The following is a 22,148-nucleotide window of genomic DNA, read 5'->3' as shown; positions in this document are numbered from 1 at the left end:
GAAGGTATCCCCGTCTATCGTAACACTGCTTCCCAGGCGGGCCCTGTCGCGCTCGGTTCCGCCCACAAGCATGTACTTTGTCTTTGACACATTCACCACCAGTCCAACTTTTGTTGCTTCACGTTTCAGGCGGATGTACAGTTCTGCCACCTTTGAAAATGTTCGGCCGACAGTGTTCATGTCATCCGCGAAGCTAATAAATTGACTGGATCTGTTGAAAATCGTACCCCGGCTGTTACACCCGGCTCTCCGCATGACACCTTCTAGCGCAATGTTAAACAACAGGCACGAAATCCTTGTCATCACCTTGTCTTAGTCCCCGGCGCGATTCGAACGAACTGGAGTGTTCGCCCGAAATCTTCACACAGTTTTGCACACCATCCACCGTTGCTTTGATCAGTCTGATAAGCTTCCCAGGGAAGCTGTTCGCGTCCATAATTTTCCATAGCTCTACGCGGTCTATACTGTCGTATGCCGCCTTGAAATCAACGAACAGATGGTGCGTTGGGACTTGGTATTCACGGCATTTTTGAAGGATTTGCCGTACAGTAAAGATCTGGTCCGTTGTTGAGCGGCCGTCAACGAAGCCGGCTTGATAACTTCCCACGAACTCGTTCACTAATGGTGACAGACGACGGAAGATGATCTGGGATATCACTTTGTAGGCGGCATTAAGGATGGTGATCGCTCGAAAGTTCTCACACTCCAGTTTGTCGCCTTTCTTGTAGATGGGGCATATAACCCCTTCCTTCCACTCCCCCGGCAGATGTTCAGTTTCCCAGATTCTGACTATCAGTTTGTACAGGCAAGTGGCCAGCTTTTCCGGGGCCATCTTGATGAGCTCAGCTCCGATACCATCCTTACCAGCTGCTTTATTGGTCTTTAGCTGTTGAATGGCATCCTTAACTTCCCTCAAGGTGAGGGCTGGTTGGCTTCCATCGTCCGCTGAACTGACGTAGTCATCTCCTCCGCTGCCTTGACTTTCACTGCCTGTACTCTCAGCGCCATTCAGATGTTCCTCGTAGTGCTGCTTCCACCTTTCGATCACCACACGTGCGTCCGTCAAGATGCTCCCATCCTTATCCCGGCACATTTCGGCTCGCGGCACGAAGCCTTTGCGGGATGCGTTGAGCTTCTGATAGAACTTGCGTGTATCTTGAGAACGGCACAGCTGTTCCATCTCCTCGCACTCCGCTTCTTCCAGGCGGCGTTTCTTCTCCTGAAAAGGCGGGTCTGCTGTCTCCACTTCCGTCTATAACGTTCCACGTTCTGCCGGGTACCTTGCTGCAGCGCGACCGCCCGCGCTGCGTCCTTCTCCTCCAGAATCTGTCTGCACTCTTCGTCGAACCAATCGTTCCGTCGACTTCGACCCATATACCCGACGTTGTTCTCCGCTGCGTCGTTAATGGCTGCTTTGACTGTGTTAATGCGGTAGTGCCGCTTTATTGTTCTCAAGAGAGTAAAGGGATATTTCGAAATCAATCCTATAAGCAGGGTTACTGGAAATCGCATCAAGTAGCTCTCATTCACTCATATTTTGCGAAAGAAATTGAAGCGGAACGATAAATGATGCATCCTGAATGAACCGATCAATATCTATGTTCCCAAAGCTGGCGAGTGCCACCTATATGAATATGAATATGTTTCATGTTATTCGCACTGCTTTAGCTTCGGTTTTGATTCATCACCATGTGGTGAGCGACTCCGATTTGTGCATAAGTTTCGTACTGTTCATACTGCTTTTGCATCGGCCTCGATTCATCACCAGCCAGGAGGGTGAAACGCCTGTCATCCGCGGTACAATGGCACTCTACCCAACATCGTTTTTGGTACCCTGTATCTGGGTGGTATACCCGAACTCAGCTTCTCATTTTGGGTGATTGGTTCGTACGCAGTTAGTGCTAATTTGTAGCCCGCCTGACGGACTAACCCTCTACTAGTGCGCTAGTACTTGTTTTAACAAATGGCTTAAGCGCCACCTCTTCCGAGGACCACTTGTCGTTTTGTTGCCCGGCTAAACTCCGCTTCAGGGCGGGTTCAATTTTCAATCAACTACCCGAACGTGCTAGTAGAGGCTCTAGTTCTTAAAATAATCGGTTCGCAACTCTTAACAGTTTCAGAAAGTAATCCAAAATACGTTTTTCTACCAGACAATGCACATGAGCGACGGTTTATCATCACTGGCCAAGTTCTTCCCGAAACCCTATCCGAAAGCTTCAGAGATAAAGTGGAGGACTGAGTTTCCCTAGCAGTCCCAACTCGGAATACAACATCAACCAAACTACAACAAATGAAACGAACGAAACGTGAAAATAACCTTTAGATCAGTGCAATCATCGGAAGGAAGTTCTAGTCCACATACATCATCAAACACTTATAACAGACTATTAACAATTATTCCTTGGGAAAAATATATTAAGCTCTTTTAGTGGAATGTATTAAACCGTCTAAGACGAATTAAGTACTGTCCATTTAATTCCACCAGTTAATTTTCGTTATCTTTGCAGATACGTATTTCGACCACAACTGTGTGGTCGTCTTCAGTGTCTTGTAGTCGAGTCAAGTACAAGACACTGAAGACGACCACACAGTTGTGGTCGAAATACGTATCTGCAAAGATAACGAAAATTAACTGGTGGAATTAAATGGACAGTACTTAATTCGTCTTAGAATTATTCCTTACAGCGAGTCATTTCTTTTAATCGGGTATCCTTCTGTCTCACTTCCTTTCCATTAGTTTAAAGTTTCAGCATAACTACCTAACTGTGCGGATTTTCTACATGCTTTCACCTATGCTATTGATGCTATTCCAATAAGAAAACTCTTCGCAGCTTCGCTTTCTCGTAAACGCTTTCTTCACAAAACTACATTTGTAGGTCTCCCATCACAAGCTTACTCACGTGCTTCTAGTTTACCGAAGTCTTCCTCCTGCGTCGCGACGGAACGACCGCGTTGGTTCACCCAGTGAACAAAGCGTGTTAATGAATGCCACCTAAATGGTTGGTGGGCTTACAGTGACTATAATAACAGTGTCGTCAAGTGTCAGAATTGGAACAGAATCGTCTGTCAGTTCCATACAAATGCGCGTTCCAAACGAGCAGGAGACCTGTCAAACGTGGCACATGACGTTACTCTTCTTATAGGACACTAGGTGGGTCCATCCAACCCCGTGAAGCAAGCGCTAGTTCTTGAAGCCACCGTTTGTGGGTGTGGCGCTAGTGCTGTTCTTGAAGTTTAAAGCTCCGTTCATATTGCACCGATTTCATTTCGCGCGGGTATTTAATTATGTATTGCCAAATGATTTTCGATCGTGAAAATTTTAATTTCAATAACTTAAGTTATATTGTTCTGTTTTCGTCATTTATCCAGCATTTTACGTGAGGTAATAGCCACCACAATATAATAATTATCAAAATCTGCCGAAATTATCAACGAACAAAGTCAATAAATTAATTTCGAACCACGATTGAATCACGAGATTCAAATATTTTTCAATTGTTTTGGTGTATGAATGCGTAATTTTATCTACGGATCAATCCACTTTGCAATTACGGCGCCTTTTTTGGCAGCAACATAATGATTTCATTTAATTGAAAATTTGAAAAACATGAATGGAACATTGCTGGAGAAACCAGCGAGTTTGTTCTATTTTACTCTAGATTCAAACTAGAATAGTGGTCAAAAATTTGGAATGAAACTGAATCACTAATGATTTCACTCTAAAGCTGTGAACCATTCCACCGATTCGTTTAACCATAGATAAGATATCTGTTAGGGTGGCTCACATTAGTATGGGAAAAACTTTTTTCAATTTTTTTTGATAGGCCGCCCTCTTATTCGGTTCTATTTGATACCCTGATGCTCCTGAGAAAATTTCAGCCAAATCGGTCAACGTTTGGGCGGTGCTAAACTCGGTGGAAGTTTATATACAAAAATGTGTGCAGAAAAATCCATAAACAGTAAATTGCAGCTAGACTACTAAACTCACGATGAAGAACTATGATACTCATTCAGATCTTGGAGAATTTAATACAGAATGTTATGCAGAAAACCGCGAGAAGATTAGAGTTTTCCCGGGTAAGTTATTAGCATTTCTCTAAAATGGAGTTTGAGCAAATTTCGTTTCTTTTACCTTTGAAAAGAAATAAATTCACCCCTACAACACTTCAGTAAAATGCTAATATCTTTGCGTAATAAACTCTAATCTTTTCGCGATTTTCAGCATAACATTATGTATTTAATTATTTAAGAACTGAATGAGTATCATGGTTCTTGATCGTAAATTGTGCCGTCCAACTGTAAATCACTGTTTATGGATATTTCTGCATACATTTTTCCATATAAACTTCCAACGAGTTCAGCACCGCCCAAACGTTGAGCGATTTGGTTGAAATTTTCTCCAGAACATCAGGGCATCCGAATAAGAGGGCTACCCATCAAAAAAATTAAAAAAGTATTTTTTGAGCCACCCTAATATCTGTAGTTTAATTTTTAGTTAAAATTTGACAGTTCGATGATTGTTTCTCTTTGGTTAAGAATAACCTTGCTCTGGAGCATGGTAAGATTTGGCAGTTCGATTGCTTAACTTTGGTCGTGAGAAAATTGGCTCGGGCTCCAAATCCATTTTGTTCCAAATAACTTTAGATCTGTCAATACTCAAATAGGCCGGCTTCGGGCTGAAATTTTAACCACAATGGGAAAATAACCATCGAATTGTCAAATTTTAACTGAAAGTTAAACGATTCGGTGGAATGGTTCACAGCCCTAAAACTGAGTTCAATTGAGGCGGTCATTAGCGCTCGTAAAATGCTGTACATGACCAAATTAACTGGGTTAGGCAAACTTTGAGAGCAATTAAATAAATATATTGTAACTCTGTCAATTATCACCCGATTTTGACAATTTAGGGATGCCTGAGCAGGAAATTTAATATTGTTTCACAGTATGTTTACAGGGCCTTCGAGAAATAAGTTCATCAGAATCCGAATGAGAACACACATTAAGGTCCGTCTCATTTAGCGAATAATTAAGCTTGAAAGTGCTAGTTCGAAGATTTAAGAAATACCCAGTCTTAAAAAAGGCTGGTGCACTCCTCAAAACCATTAAAATGTAAATCTATCAAAAGTGATCTTGCTCTTCAAACAGGGTAATTCGATAATTATTGAACTGCCACTATAAGATATGAGACAGCACACCTACATTTCAGTTGACGAAATCAATTCATCTATTTGATCTTGACGCATAAACGCTTTGGCTACACAATTGAGCTCACTATAATGTGGGCATCGAAACTAAGATAAATTAATCTACTTAATCATTGTACGTGTCATCGACAGTTGTTTTATGAAACACTATTGAAACCTTTTTTCTTTGCATTCGATCTGATCTGATTGTGGATAAAACTTTGCTTTAAACTGGACCATTAGTGTGTTGACAGAATAATAATTTTTTGGCCCATTCTTTATCACAATTCCAAATATTTTTCAAATTCCTTCAGACATCTATCAAACTATCGACATGGGTATCAGGCAGACTTGACAAATTTGTTATTATTATTATTCTGGTATTTGTTATTCTGACAAAAACCAGTGCTGATAATTTTGCGCGAAACATGTGTATCTGAAATGAACGAATCAGCTAATAATTGCAATAATGTTTAGAAACATATTTTAGATGATGCGCTTTTTTTTAACAACAGCCCAAAATCGAGCATAAAATAAAATTATGCTGTTTATTTATTTTTTATCCGAATTGAATCTGTCCCCGAGCGATATTGTCGCATGCGTCACTGTGTTCCGTGCTTAAAGCCACATCTTGACAGCTAGCACCAAGTTTTCGGCTTCAATCATACACTGAAAATATTATACACGCTCATACTACTGGTTCCACACGTGAATCTTCACTAGTTGAGTTTCATACTAAATTAACGTGTAATTCCAGTTGCAAATGTCAAAATTCAAAACGATTGATTCATTTGAACTACTAGAAGAATACATATGAAAAACACGTTAAATCATTATGGATTGCTTCTAAATGTAAACTATCTACAAACATTAATTAAACGCATTTTAGAATTTACTTTTTAAAATAATTTATTATTGCATCGAGAACTAAACATCCGACTAGTGTGCATGGCACAAAATAATCCAATGGTGCCACTTATATGGAATGTCGTCTACATCCTGCTGCCAAAAATCTGTTCCATGCTGCTGGAATATACGAACAGCTGTCGGTCGCTTGTAACTGTAAATTCAATTATTTAGTATTAAGTATTAAGAAAAGACTAGGCCTTGAACTTACCTTTTGTAAAATTTATCTCCGTTGCCGTTCTTACCGTTTGAACCACGCTGAACTGCAGTTCATGTGTTGTAAATATGAAATCACAAAGTTTTTCTCACCATGCTTAACAAGGGGTTTAGTATAATGAACCTAAAGAAATCGATGTTTAAAACACGTTAAAATGAACAGGATTGGCAAGTGGTATCGATTCTATACTATTTCCGATGAATTTAACGTGGATTGTTAGTCAAAATGAAAAATAATGAAACACGTTAGATGCACATGGGAAGAAGCATTCAAACTAACGTGGTTTACTAGTGAAACTAGTGTGTTATAAAACACGTTAGATCTACGTGTAAAAGAACATTGGATGAGCGTGTTGATTATTTTCAGTGTAATTGTATGCAGATGACAGCCGTTTCAGGGGACTGGGCCCATCTCGACGTCGTCGCGTGAATAATCTTCAGGTGCAAATTTATGCTCTTCCGGAGTGCGATGGTGTCGGCGCGACTCCCTTCCAACTTCGGCCGGACGTTGGGGAACTTTATTGCTGGCGCGTGGGGTCAACAGTGTGGAAATAACGTGTTGTTCAAGGGGCGGTGTGCCGAGCAGGAGGGGAGCGGTGGTCCAAAAATAACTGGGAACAAAAAGCCGTTAGACGGCTGCACACATGGATGAGCTAAGGATCGAGACTCAAAGCGGTTATCTTTTCTTTTTGTTTTACCTTTTTGTTTGCTTATCTCTAATCATGCACAGTACCGCACTTGCTAATTTAATAACGTTTAGCAATGCCTATGGAAAGGAAATCTAATAATTAATTACACTGGTTATAAAGACACTTTCACGTTACACAAACCTCCCAAACACACCGCGAATATAAAAATAAGATTCTTTACACTGCTGCCTCTTCCACGGGTCAGAATAAAGTGGACGAGTCAGAACTTGGAATGCCTCAGATAGGTCGCGATTGGGGTTTTTGCATTCGTTCCGGAAATCGTGGGCCGATCTTATCAAAAGACGATTTCGGATTACCTTTTGATCCCATTATTAGTTTTGTCCCTTTCCTTCTTGAATCCTTCGCCTCTATCTAGCCTGTTCAGAACCTTTCCATCGATTTCTTATTCTTAACCCATAGAACAACAAGTAGTCCAAATGGGAGGTATTTCTCCTTTCCGTTTGATCCAGAGCATGTTTTGCTGGATGAGTGAACGAGCGCGCCAAGTGAGTGAACGATAATATTTTTGATAGTGAAGTTCCATGCAGTAAGTGACATGGATTCATTTATTGTATGCAAGCGAGTGATCTTATTCTGTTGTTCGTTAAACTTTTACTGAATTCCGGTATTGACTCTAAAATTAGGTACAATCCAACGCAAACATAATTAACTAATCTAGAATACTGCTACAAATTATCGGCAATTTACTTTTCCTGGCGAAAACTTGCAATTAGTTGAGGTATATCGAGCCTTTTGTGTTTGTATGGCTGTTTTATGTCGAAAAATAGCCGGTCGATACTTCCGAAGCTTTGTTATCACGCATTAAATGAAATTAAAACAAAAACATTGTACGCCATATTGAATGAATGATGGGTAGGTGTATTGGCCTTCTCTTCAGTCCCCTGTCACCAGCAGAATTTGGATATTTGTGATCGGATGCAATGATGATTAGCAATGAATGGTAATGGCGATAGTAAACTAAACTCACAGAGTAGTGATACTGCCTTTCCTGCATTTAGGCAAGACACCAACCTTATACGGCGCTAATACGGTTCGATGTACCTTTTCCTGCATAACAAACGCAACGTTCGATCGTTATCAAATTCAAAAGTGATCAACTAGGCTTGGCCACATGTCGAATAAAACTTGTTGCAAGAAAATCGGTTGAGGATTACTACATGAAAAGCTGTCTAATGTTTTTCTTAGATTTTGTGCACACACATACATACGGACAGACAGTTCGTTTTCGGAGTGAAATGATAGCCTTTCGGAACAACTTTGTTTTAAGAGAAAGGCAAAAATTGAATCATCGCGTTGCGCCGGCAAAGATTAGAACGGACAGTAAGCGATGCGGAGGGAGAAAAAAATAGGGTGCCTTACCCCATTCCCGGCTTAACATGCATACGACTGCATTATTCAATTGATATTTATGACAGGAAGCAACTTTTCCTGAATTTTGTTTAGCTTTTATTTGATTTAAATTAACGAGGTGCAGCACCCATTCCAGTCATAGCGATTGCATTTCCGTCACACTTTAAACCAGTTCCCGGACTAAGCAAATTTTTACTCAATCTCTTAACACTTTGCTCAGTAGTGTTGCAAAGAAGAGCGAATATTCGGAATCTACATTTTTATTCTATAATTGGATCTATTAGGAGAATAGAGGTATGAAACTATAGAGGAACATTGTCGCTGTCATCACTGGCGAAACATCTTTTGCTGGCGAGGATAGGGCACTAAATGTCAACGAAGGAAAAATCAGTACGTTTTGACAGATAGGTACCCAACATGTTTGGGGACGATAACAAAGGGAACCGCAGCGACAATCGTCCTCTATAGTTTATTACCTCTATTATTAGGAGTGAAATGAATGGTTGAAAAATATTGAGTATTGTGCGAAATAAATAGGAGACTTTTTTACTTTCTCGTATTTAAAATTATCAATCATTAACCTACGGCAGTATAAATCCTAAGTTTACTGTGCAGTGAGCCGGGAATCGGGTCCATAGGCCCAAGTAGTGATTTACCATATCAAGCCGAGGTTCAAATGATACCGCTGCCTGTCGTAGATTATTTAGTGATATGGCAAACTGTACCTCCAATTGTTTAATACAAGATACGACCGCCCGACGTAAACTACGTAAAACAGATCATAAGATAATTCATTTGATTACCTATGCATGACTCATGTGGCTTTTTATTTTTTCGCTCCCCTATGCTTGAACGATAACATTTGCTATTTTAATTAACCTCCTGAATTGTTAACTGAATTGGTTGTAATTTCCTGAGCAGGGGCAGTTTGTTGGTATGGAAATTACTATAGAAATTGCCCCGTAGGTGAATGAAATATAATCAACCCGAAGACTCAAAAGAATATTTCCTAGTCTGTAAGACAGTTGTTGATGCGAAACGATAATTGGATTGTTGTAAGCAAAGCTATACAGAAAACAAGAATGCTTATTATTGACCGAGCCCATAGTCCGATCTGGCCAATTTTCAATAGGAAACAATGGGACAGGATTCTGCTTCTTCTCTTCTTCTTCTTCGTTGGCATTACATCCCCCACTGGGACATTGCCGCCTCGCAGCTTAGTGTTCATTAAGCACTTCCACAGTTATTAACTGCGAGGTTTCTAAGCCAAGTTACCATATCAGCATTCGTATATCATGAGGCTAACACGATGATACTTTTATGCCCAGGGAAGTCGAGACAATTTCCAATCCGAAAATTGCCTAGACCGGCACCGGGAATCGAACCCAGCCACCCTCAGCATGGTCTTGCTTTGTAGCCGCGCGTCTTACCGCACGGCTAAGGAGGGATTCTGCGTCGAATGCAACTTGTTGCGAGCAAATCGGTTAGGGGTAAGTGCCTGAAAAATGGGCTAGACTTTTCCACTCGTTGTTGCCTAAAAAAAAGTATGATGACCATAACTTCTGAGCCCATAGTCCGATCCGGCAGATTTTCAATAGGAAATAATGGGACAGGATTCTGCGTCGAATGCAACTTGTTGCGAGCAAATCGGTTAGGGCTAAGTGCCTGAAAAGTGGGCTATATAACACTATGGGTCTACGAGCCTCCTATAAAAAGTTTGTTTTTGGAGCGAACATATAGCCTTTACGTATACTTTGTATACGAGAAAGGCAAAACGGTAAACAATACAAATTTTCACAAATACCACGACAATTTATGATATTATATTAGGGTCTCGCCGACATTTCTCACCAACGCGAACGCAGGTTCGTGGTTGCAAACAATGCCATTTGATTTTGCCGTGACAGCTGTTCGTGGTTGCAAACAAGCCGAGTAAAAGTGTGAGTGAAACGTGCGTGTACGTTCACGATCGCTGAAAGCCTAATGAGCATTTTGACATTGGAGTATACATTTATGCGCTAAATCTCGCTGAACTTTTCAAAAGGTCCTAAGTAACATTTTTCTCATGAATTAATTTGAGTACTGCAATCAAAAGCTTTCATGTTGTTCTGTTGATTGCGCTATTCAAATTAATTCATGTAAAAAATGTTACTTAGGACCTTTTGAAAAGTTAAGCGAGAAATAAGAGGGTACTGTCATATTTGCCAAACTCCACATGAAAAAAATCTGTTGTCGCCCCTCTGATCTATCCACTCATTGTAATATTAATATGATATCAAGCTGCGAATGATTAATTTAAGTTTATTCATCCAATCGACTTTCCGTAGAGATCAAAATAAACAAATTGAAATAATTAATTGCATATTATTCGGCAACTCGGCCGTACGAAAACCATTTTGACGTAGGACTTACGTCTCTCTTTACTATACCGGGTGTAATTTCAAAATATTCAAATCGACCACGTTACGCTGTGTTGAAAGATTTTAAACGTTAATAGCGTTCGTCTCAGTGGACGAATTTCTGCGGTAAGCCCCTCAATCGACAGATTTCAAGTATGCCTTTCATGTCCATGCTTGATAAGACCCGAAAAACTTGTTTCAATAGGCATGAAACTGTTTTCAATGAAAAACATTGAGCTCAAGGGAACCTATAAATATGGGTACCGCATAATTCTTGCATCATTCCATTACCACGTTCTGATTGGTGCAGACACCAGCGAATGAGCAGCCGCTGGGTCTGCCGAGAAGCCATAAAATAGCGCAACGCGATTTTTTCCCTTCATTCTAACCGGGACAAGCGAAGCAACTGCATCATCGATGGAACAGCACTTTTAGTAGGGAATGAAGTCTGCACCGACCGCTTTTTCGGATCGTCACCATCGAAGCGACCATCATCATCCGAAACCTAGCCAGCACATCAGCAGTCCACCCTACAGACCCGACAAAGCAGCAATGCTGAGCAGATACCGGCAGCAGCAGCAGAGTCGAGCCGAGACCGGCCGGCATCGGGGCTGAGCCGAGACAGGCTGAAGAAAAGCCACATGATGCAGCATGTATGTCCAAAAAACAAACGGTTCTTAAGAGAGCGAATAATAGAGCTTGCTGACGTTTACTCACCCTTCTCTTTCAATCGCACGGGGAGGATAGGATTTGGGAAGCGTTTCCCGATGAAAACAAATCCTATCCACTCTGTGCGCGTGCAAGAGAAAGATGATTAAACGTCAGCAAGCTCTATAGAGATCAATATCAATGCTTTCAATACCCTTCGGGATAGAAATTGTACTTGGGTGCCAAATCCAATATTCTAGAGATAAAATTTTATGCGTGATTTTCATAAATAGCGTCAAAACTAACAGTAGATATTTTTTTCTGATTTAACCGCGAAGTGGACGAAGGACTTCGCTTGACCATGCCTTTAAAGAGTCATAAGATGTCCAAATCTCTCACTTAATCTTATTTGGATAAAGAAAACACCGATTACAGCTAAAACATTAATAAACTATCAATCGATTTTTCATCAAATGTTGGGTTTTTTGGCATTGATCAAAAATATCTAGATAAACATTGTTTGCTACTGACCGCACACAAAGCGAACGTGACTGAATGATCGTCCCATGTTACCAATTCTAAATCTTATCACCCGAAATCCCATGTCCGGGTGTTTCCTTCCTTCTTCTTCTAACAATGTTGTCTCAGAAAAGAACACGTACTTCCCACCTGAACTGCAATTCTAAGCTCGCTTGCCCGGCTTATTGGCCTGTATCTAGCGAAAGGTCCCGTTAGGAAATAGACGCCAGCAGCGAGCAACAAGCGTAAAAAAAGAAGCCCTTCTCGAACGCGTTGATGATGATGACGCTTTGGCTGACAAAGAAGCGGGATACAAGACACTAGCTGATTGGCCCACCAATTGGGAAGCAGAGAAGATTCAAAATAAGGTATAAAAGAAAAGTGCATTCGCTCGCAGAGCATTCAGTCTTTTTTATACCATCACTAGAAATTTGCGATTATTTGAAAAGATCGTTTTCTTACTTTTTGCACTTAGCCGAAGCAAACAGCCTTTTTCAAGGCTCTTAAGAGTTAAAAATAATGTTCTCCTTCAGTCGCTATCGCACGGATTAGAAGGCTCTTCAGTGGAAGGGCTGAGATACAGTCTACATCCCCTGCTGAGCCAACTTGTGGTTTATTTCAGGCAGTCCTTCAGTGGGAAGGTTGCCACTGTCGAGGCTAATATTTCGTGACCGGACAGATACTTCCTGAATTTTTTTGATGATTCTTGTTCGAGGTAGATTTGATTTCTGTGTCGGTTTGATGAGAAGATTTTGCCAAGGAATGGTATGCAACGCCGATTATTTATCCAAAATAGTTGATGTGAGAAATTTGGACATATTATGTATCTTGAAGGCATGGTCAAGTCAAGTCCTACGTCCACTTAGCGGTTATGTCATAGACATTACCCACTGTTCGTTTTTTGTTAAATATCTTGGCTGTGCATATGCACAGCCAAGATATTTAACAAATTGAAATAACAGAAATGGAAAAATGTTGCACGACACTGAAAATCTCGCTTAATTAACGGTCTGTTTTTATTGAATTTTTATTGTGTGCAATACATGTTGAGAGTATTCCGAGGAGCATCATGCGGTAGTAGCATTCCATAATTCCAATCGTAAAAATAATGGCATAGTGGCGGTCACAGAATCTGTAATCTGTTACTTCTCCGATGGTCCTGTCAAGACTTCCAGTACCGGATAAACTTAGTATTCGCCATGCTGTTGCTGCTGGTGGCATGGCAGAAGGAAGATGTTTTTCGCTGTTCGTTGTGACTCATGTTGCTTAGGTAGAGTTGGAAGTTTTGCTTACCAGTTCCGTCACTCCATCAAAATCTGGATGAGCTATAATCAACCTATGTGAAAGGGATGAATTGAAATAAAGCGTTGCTTTATTTGGGAAGGGTCTGTTGAAGAAAAATAAGATTTACCTGTGCACACAGCGAAACATATTCCTGCAGGAGAACCAGCTGGTCATCATTGCTTATCTGTCAATTGTTGACTTTATCAAAGAATAAGCAGTTATCAGGGCAATTATGTTTTATATTTCACCTCGCAAAAATTTAGTAAAAAACCCTGATTAATCCACCTAGCGGTGTTGGTGTCTTTCTCGTGCCAAAAAGCTAATAAATATGAATGAGTGTTTTTAGCGTGTTTTGCGCTTAGAAAATAGTATTTTGGCCATAACTTCTGATCCCATAGTCCAATCTGGCCAATTTCCAATAGCAAACAATGGGACAAGATTCTCAGTCGAAATGGAATCGTTGCGAGTAATTCGGCCAATGCTAAGTTTCAAAAAGTGTGTTTACAAAATTTTGTACACATACACACACACATACATACATACAAACATCACCTCAAATCGTCGAGCTGAATCGATTGGTATATAACACTATGGGTCTCCGAGCCTTCTGTCAAAAGTTTGGTATAGGAGTAATCGGTGTCAGGCCATTAGGCCGAAGGCCGTTAGGCAGAAGGCCATTTGGCCGAATGGTCATTAGGCCGAATTAGCAAAAAGAAGCAAAAATGGAAAAACAAGAAGCGCTGCTTCTTATTGTTTCCTTCTTCTTTCTCCTTTCTTCTTTCTTTCTTCTTTCTTCCTTCTTTCTTCCTTCTTTCTTCCTTCTCTCCGTCTTTTTTATTCTTCTTTCTTTTTCTTTCTTCCTTCTTCCTTTTTCCTTCTTCCTTCTTCATTTTCTCTTCTTCCTTCTCAATTATTCCTTCTTTTTTCTTCATTTTACCTTCTTCGCTTTTTTCTCCCTTTTAACTTCTTCCTTCTTCCTTCTTCGCTTTTTTCTCCTTTTTAACTTCTTCGTTCTTCCTTATTGTTTATTCCTTTTTCCTTCTTCTTTCTTCTTTCTATCTTTGTCCTTCCACCTTTTTCCTTCTACCTTCTTCCTTCTTCCTTCTTTCTTCCTTCTTCCTACTTTCTTCTTCCTTCTTCCTTTTTTCCTTCTTCCTTCTTTCATCTTCCTTCTTCCTTCTTTCTTTTTTCTTCTTCCTTCTTTCTTCTTCCTTCTTCCTTCTTCTATCTTCATTCTTCTATCTCCTTCCTTCTTCCTTCTTCCTTTTTCCATCTTCCTTCTTCCTTCTTCCTTCTTTTTTCTTCCTTCTTCCTTCTTCTTTCTTCCTCCTTCCTTCTTCCTTCTTCCTTCTTCCTTTTTCCTTCTTCCTTCATTCATCTTCCTACTTTCTTCTTCCTTCTTCTTTCTTCCTTCTTCTTTCTTCCTTCTTCTTTCTTCCTTCTTCTTTCTTCCTTTCTCCTTCTTCCTTTTTCCTTCTTCTCACTTTCCACCTTATTTCACCTCTCTTCTTCTTTCTTCTTCCTTCTTCTTTCTTCTTTCTTTCTTCAAACCAATTTCAACCAAAATTGGTACACACATACTCTATCCTTAGGGGAAGTTAACACTGAGGGTGGAAGGGTCATTTGGAAAAGGGGGAGGGGTGGTGGGAGGAGTTTTGGTTTGAAAACGAACAATTCTGTGTAACTTTGTAACGATTTCAATCAAATTTTGCACACATATTCACTATGAAGAGATGATCATATGGGAGGGTAATTTGAGAAAGGGGGAAAGGGGTCTGGTGGGAGGGGTATTGTTCAGAAAACGGGCAATTTGGTGTAACTTTTGAACCCGTGGACCGATTTAAACCAAATTTGGTACACACATCCTCTATCATAAGGAGAAAATAACAAAGGGTGTGGAATGGTGATGTTCCAGCCACATACCCCTACAAAGGTTTGAGCTAGATTATTTATCTTTAAGATATTTAATTGTGATCAATTTAATCAGAGAACAAAATAATCTATAGGCGCCCTAATGAAATAACAAATCATTTACATTCGTCCAAGCAAAATATCCGTTGGCATAAACTTCGTCAAGATACACAATAAGTCACTAATAAAAACTTAGATGTATAAAAAACAGCTTTCACGTGTGAAATGCAAAGTATCTTGAACTATGATAGGGTACTTGCATGCTTAATGTGACCAGCAAGCGTTCTACGAAACGCGGGACATCTATCTGGATTGCGTCACTGGCTTGAAAATGAATCCTCCCAAAGTGCTTTTCGCATAGATTTTGGACAAAAAAAAAATGGAAAAATATTTCAGGTTTCAGGCACACACAAATTCAGGCTACTATGTTGCACTGCACATTTCAGTGATGCCCTCAAAGAAGTTTAACGATCATGACTAAAGATTCGCAACCTGTCTTAAAATCGATTACTAATTATTGGGACGATTAATCAACATGCGGTTTTCGTTGGGTGAAAGCTGTTGAGTATCCCTTTTAGCTATGTAGGTTTTCTTTTAACATGCGCTTAATGGGAAACGTCATTAACAGTATAATGAAAAAATAAATTTCCCCATACTAATTTGCATGCAAACTTGAAACGGCTTGTGCTAAATCAGTTTTAATCCAAATGAGCTCAAATTTAAAGAGGACACTCAGAACATAATGAAGAATCAGATGAGCGCTGTGGAGCAAAATCGATTTTTTGAACCACCCTAATAATCATGCAATGGCGGGCATAGAAAAGCTTTAAATTAATAACTGTGGAAATGCTAATAGAACACTAAGTTAAAAAGTCAGGCCAAGTTCCAGTTGGAGTGTGGAGCCATAGAAGAAGAAGAAGAAGAAGAAGAAGAAGAAGAAGAAGAAGAAGAAGAAGAAGAAGAAGAAGAAGAATAAGAATAATAATAATAATAATAATAATAATAATAATAATAATAATAGCCGCGGCCAGCGGCTAGAGGAAGGAGAGGTGCAACAGCGACCCTCTAGTCATCGGGCTCAGCCCGTGCCGACAAGGCAAAACAGAAACGGCAGCAGAAGAAATCACCAAGGCAATGCTGCACCTGCTGATGTTGCTGTGGTTGATCGACGTCAATCACTCACGTTAGCGGGCCGCCGACGGCAACGGATCATGTGGACAAGGGAGATGAATCAGTACGTGATCCGTTGCTACTACGTTTGCACCAGGATGGAGACGGATATGTCCGGCAGACCGGCGATGCTGGAGATGTTCAATGAGAGGTTCCCTCGGTTTGCACCCCAGCTTGACCAGAACAAATTGTACACACGCCAGAGAGCTATTATGTCACATAATATGCTGACTCCAGAAGACGTAGAGTACATCAAGCGGGAGGTGCAGAGGGAATTAGGAGAGGAGGAGGAGGCAAGATCGAGCGATACGTCGAGAAGGAGTTCTGTTGGGTTGGATGCATCAATCGCAAGTAACCGTCGCGATTCGATTGCACCCGCCGCTCCAGGACCAACAGTGGAATTGCAACGACAGCAATTAAAGGACGAACTAGCTAATCATATGGGCATAGCAGTTACACAGTTCCGTGGGACAGACCCCATGTCCCGACACCGGATACCCAAGTTGCAGTACTCCTATCGGTTGACGAGTACAGTAAGCATCCTTAACCAGGATATTTTGCCACAGTACTTGGAAACCGTGGAGAACCTTGAGGAGCTGCAATTTATCGTGTATTCGGCTGCAGTGGCTGTTGTAAGAACGTTGGGATTGCGAACGCGCCCACAAGGTGAGAGTGATGGACGCGCACGCCCCAAAGCACGAAAACCCGCGTGGATGCGACGTCTGGAGACCCGCATCGCCACACTGCGGTCAAAGGTTGGTCGATTAACACAGTACAAGAAGGGAATCGATCAACCAGGCTAGTTCGGAATGTTGCTGAAATTGTGAAACCCACAGAACTCCGTGATCTCACCGAGGCGAACATAACTGAGATCCTCGACACCCATGTACAGCGGTTGAGTGCTCTTGCTAAGCGACTGCGACGTTATGGAGAATGTTCGAAGAGGAAGGAGCAAAATCGAATGTTCAACATCAACGAAAGGGAGTTCTACAACCACATCCGAAACGACAAAGCCGACTTTGGCGAGGGCCTTCCGGAGATTGGAGAAGTCACGCAGTTTTGGTCCAATCTATGGGAGAGACCCGTCATACACAACGGCGACGGGGTGGGTATGGCAGAGGCACAGCAAAATTGTGGTGGAATTGGATACAGGACCGCTATCAACGTGACCGCCCAAGACATACGTGAGGCTACTCGGTATACCAGGAATTGGGCTGCACCAGGACCCGATTTTGTGCATAATTTCTGGTATAAAAACTCACAACGGTCCATGGGCGGATGGCGGAATGCTTCAACACGGTACTAGATAACCCCGGGCAGCTACCGGAATTCATCACTAGGGGTGTCACTTATCTTCTGCCGAAGGATCGGAACACTTTGAACCCAGCCAAGTACAGACCAATAACGTGCCTTTCGAGTCTGTACAAAGTGCTGTCATCGGTAATAGCGAGGAGGGTGCAGAACCATTGCGACGTCAACAACCTGATGACCGAGGAACAAAAGGTTGTCGACGTAACACACGAGGCTGCAAGGATCAGGTCATCATTGATGCAGTCGTTGTTGGGCAGGCCACCCACAAGCAAAGAAACCTGAGCATGGCGTATATCGACTATAAAAGGCATACGACTCAGTACCTCACTCGTACCTTCTTAAGGTACTGCAGTTGTATAAGATAGACGGTAACGTCATCAGGCTAATGCAGCACGCTATGGGGATGTGGAGCACATCCCTACACATTACCGACGGAGAAAAGGTGTTACGGTCCAGGACTCTCAGCATCAGGAGGGGCATATTCCAAGGCGATACCTTTAGTCCTCTATGGTTTTGCCTTGCCATGAACCCTCTTAGCAGAGCACTCAACCAACACAACTATGGCTATCATTTGAAGAGTGGGGAAAGGAGTACAAACATTACCCACACCTTCTTTATGGACGACTTGAAGCTGCTTGCGGAATCTGTGGAGAAGCTGCATCAATTTCTGCGGCTTGTAACGGTATTCAGCAACGACATCCGGATGGAGTTTGGTATCGATAAATGTCGATCCATACATCTACACCGGGGTCACCTGGTGGATGCCGACAGTTTCCGCGTCAACGAACAGGAGGAGATTCGAAACATGGTTGAAGGCGAAACGTACAAGTTCCTAGGTTTCCTGCAACTGAAAGGAATTCGCCATACGACGATCAAGAAAGAGCTGCAGGAAAAGTTCTTGCATCGTGTCAACGGTATTTTGAAGAGCCTCTTGTCGGCCGGCAACAAGGTGAAGGCGATAAACACGTTTGCTGTGCCCTTGTTGACATACAGTTTCGGGGTGGTGAAATGGACCAAGACTGACTTGGAGGCGTTAGAACGAGCAGTACGAGTGGCGTTCACTAAGCATCGCATGCGTCATCCAAAATCGTCCATTGAGAGAGTCACCCTGCCACGTACAGTAGGAGGAAGAGGCGTCACCGATATACAAACACTATGTGTTTCTCAGATCCAGCAGTTGCGAAGATACTTCGTGGAAAGCCAGAACCGCCACGAAATCTATCGCGCTGTGTGTGAAGCTGACCACGGATTCAGTGCCCTGCATCTGGCGCAGGAGGACTATCAGCTGAATTGCGACATCAAATCTGTCGACGAGATGATCGCATCGTGGAAGCAGAAGGAGTTACATGGGACGCACCCCATCAACTGGAGCTGGAATATATCGACAAAGCGGCGTCGAATACGTGGCTGGTGCGGGTGAACTCTTCTCGGAAACAGAAGGATTCATGGTAGCCATCCAGGACCGGGTAATTGCGACGAAGAACTATCGGCACTATATATTGCACGAAAACGTGGAGGACCGCTGCAGGAAGTGCAATTCAGTAGGAGAGACGATCGAACATATCGTGTCCGGGTGTTCAGCCTTAGCTGATTCAGCCTATCTCGGTCGTCATAACGAAGTAGCCAAGATTGTGCACCAACAGCTTGCTTTAAAGCACAACTTGGTTAACCAGTTTGTCGCCTACTACAAATATGTGCCTGTCCCGGTTCTGGAAAATAGTTTCGTGAAGCTGTACTGGGATCGCGAGATCATAACGGATGTCCTCATTCGTGCCAATCGGCCCGATATTGTGGTCTACGACAAAAGGATGAAGCGGGTAACCCTCATCGACATTGCTGTACCGCTAGACCATAATGTCCAAACAACATTCTCCAACAAGATAACGAAGTACCACGACTTGGCGGAGGAGTTGAAGCAGATGTGGCACCTGGAGGACGTGCGTATAATTCCGGTTGTTATCTCAGCTACCGGAATCGTCCCGAAATCTCTTCTGAGATCCTTAGGAGAGCTGGAACTATCTCATAACCTCCATAGCATCCAAAAGACAGTGGTTCTTGGAACTTGCAGCATCGTAAGAAGATTCCTGAACCACCATAACTAATACATCCGGTGCAAACGTTTATTATAGGATTTTAAGTCAACCGGCGAATGAGATCCACAGAGCCTAATCCCCTTTGGCATTCAGATTGCCCGGGGTAGGTGAAAATTCCCAGCACGCTTGCTGAGGAAGTGCCAAAACTCTATAATAATAATAATAATAAGGTGGGTTGTAGGTGGGAGCTCAGGTGAAATACCCTGGGCGTCCATGAAAAACCACCATTTCGAGTAGGTGGGAGCTGAAGGCCCAATTCCTAAGCACCAATGAAAAACCACCCTCGGGCGAGCACTGGCGCTTGAACCTAGCTATTTAGCACTGTAAAGAATTAAATAACTTTACAGAACCCGTAGCTTCCGGGAATGAAAGCACACCCAAATATGGAGTTACGCTCAAGAACAATACCACCCATGCGATTGCCCGAGGAGGGAGCCCCTACTGGAGCTGGTCCTGGAACGGGGGACAGAGCGAGCGGCCAGCGGCTAGAGGAAGGAGAGGTGCAACAGCGACCCTCTAGTCATCGGGCTCAGCCCGTGCCGACAAGGCAAAACAGAAACGGCAAAGCAGAAGAAATCACCAAGGCAATGCTGCACCTGCTGATGTTGCTGTGGTTGATCGACGTCAATCACTCACGTTAGCGGGCCGCCGACGGCAACGGATCATGTGGACAAGGGAGATGAATCAGTACGTGATCCGTTGCTACTACGTTTGCACCAGGATGGAGACGGATATGTTCGGCAGACCGGCGATGCTGGAGATGTTCAATGAGAGGTTCCCTCGGTATGCACTCCAGCTTGACCAGAACAAGTTGTACACACGCCAGAGAGCTATTATGTCACATAATATGCTGACTCCAGAAGACGTAGAGTACATCAAGCGGGAAGTGCAGAGGGAATTAGGAGAGGAGGAGGAGGCAAGATCGAGCGATACGTCGAGAAGGAGTTCTGTTGGGTTGGATGCATCAATCGCAAGTAACCGTCGCGATTCGATTGCACCCGCCGCTCCAGGACCAACAGTGACAGTGGAATTGCAACGACAGCAATTGAAGGACGAACTAGCTAATCATATGGGCACAGCAGTTACACAGTTCCGTGGGACAGACCCCATGTCCCGACACCGGATACCCAAGTTGCAGTACTCCTATCGGTTGACGAGTACAGTAAGCATCCTTAACCAGGATATTTTGCCACAGTACTTGGAAACCGTGGAGAACCTTGAGGAGCTGCAATTTATCGTGTATTCGGCTGCAGTGGCTGTTGTAAGAACGTTGGGATTGCGAACGCGCCCACAAGGTGAGAGTGATGGACGCGCACGCTCCAAAGCACGAAAACCCGCGTGGATGCGACGTCTGGAGACCCGCATCGCCACACTGCGGTCAAAGGTTGGTCGATTAACACAGTACAAGCAGGGGAATAGATCAACCAGGCTAGTTCGGAATGTTGCTGAAATTGTGAAACCCACAGAACTCCGTGATCTCACCGAGGCGAACATAACTGAGATCCTCGACACCCATGTACAGCGGTTGAGTGCTCTTGCTAAACGACTGCGACGTTATGGAGAATGTTCGAAGAGGAAGGAGCAAAATCGAATGTTCAACATCAACGAAAGGGAGTTCTACAACCACATCCGAAACGACAAAGCCGACTTTGGCGAGGGCCTTCCGGAGATTGGAGAAGTCACGCAGTTTTGGTCCAATCTATGGGAGAACCCCGTCATACATGACGGCGATGGGGTGTGGATGGCAGAAGAAGAGCAATATTGTGGTGGAATTGGAGACATGACCGCTATCAACGTGACCGCCCAAGACATACGTGAGGCTACTCGGTATACCAGGAATTGGGCTGCACCAGGACCCGATTTTGTGCATTAAATTTCTGGTATAAAAAACTCACAACGGTCCACGGGCGGATGGCGGAATGCTTCAACACGGTACTAGCTAACCCCGAGCAGCTACCGGAATTCATCACTAGGGGTGTCACTTATCTTCTGCCGAAGGATCGGAACACTTTGAACCCAGCCAAGTACAGACCAATAACGTGCCTTTCGAGTCTGTACAAAGTGCTGTCATCGGTAATAGCGAGGAGGGTGCAGAACCATTGCGACGTCAACAACCTGATGACCGAGGAACAAAAGGTTGTCGACGTAACACACGAGGCTGCAAGGATCAGGTCATCATTGATGCAGTCGTTGTTGGGCAGGCCACCCACAAGCAAAGAAACCTGAGCATGGCGTATATCGACTATAAAAAGGCATACGACTCAGTACCTCACTCGTACCTTCTTAAGGTACTGCAGTTGTATAAGATAGACGGTAACGTCGTCAGGCTAATGCAGCACGCTATGGGGATGTGGAGCACATCCCCACACATTACCGACGGAGAAAAGGTGTTACGGTCCAGGACTCTCAGCATCAGGAGGGGCATATTCCAAGGCGATACCTTTAGTC

General features: G+C 42.9%; 1 protein-coding gene across 2 annotated transcripts in view; it reads right to left on the bottom strand.

Annotated features, from left to right (window-relative positions):
• LOC134208660 (reticulon-4 receptor-like) overlaps nucleotides 1–22,148 on the bottom strand; it is a 92,552-nt gene that overhangs the window by 5,134 nt on the left and 65,270 nt on the right. The gene's annotated exons all lie outside the window — the stretch shown is intronic.

This window comes from Armigeres subalbatus, chromosome 2 (genome assembly GCF_024139115.2).
Source record: "Armigeres subalbatus isolate Guangzhou_Male chromosome 2, GZ_Asu_2, whole genome shotgun sequence".
NCBI classification, from domain to species: domain Eukaryota; kingdom Metazoa; phylum Arthropoda; class Insecta; order Diptera; family Culicidae; genus Armigeres; species Armigeres subalbatus.
The sequence above is the reverse complement of the archived record's forward strand: the minus strand, read 5'-3'. Positions and strand labels throughout refer to the sequence as shown.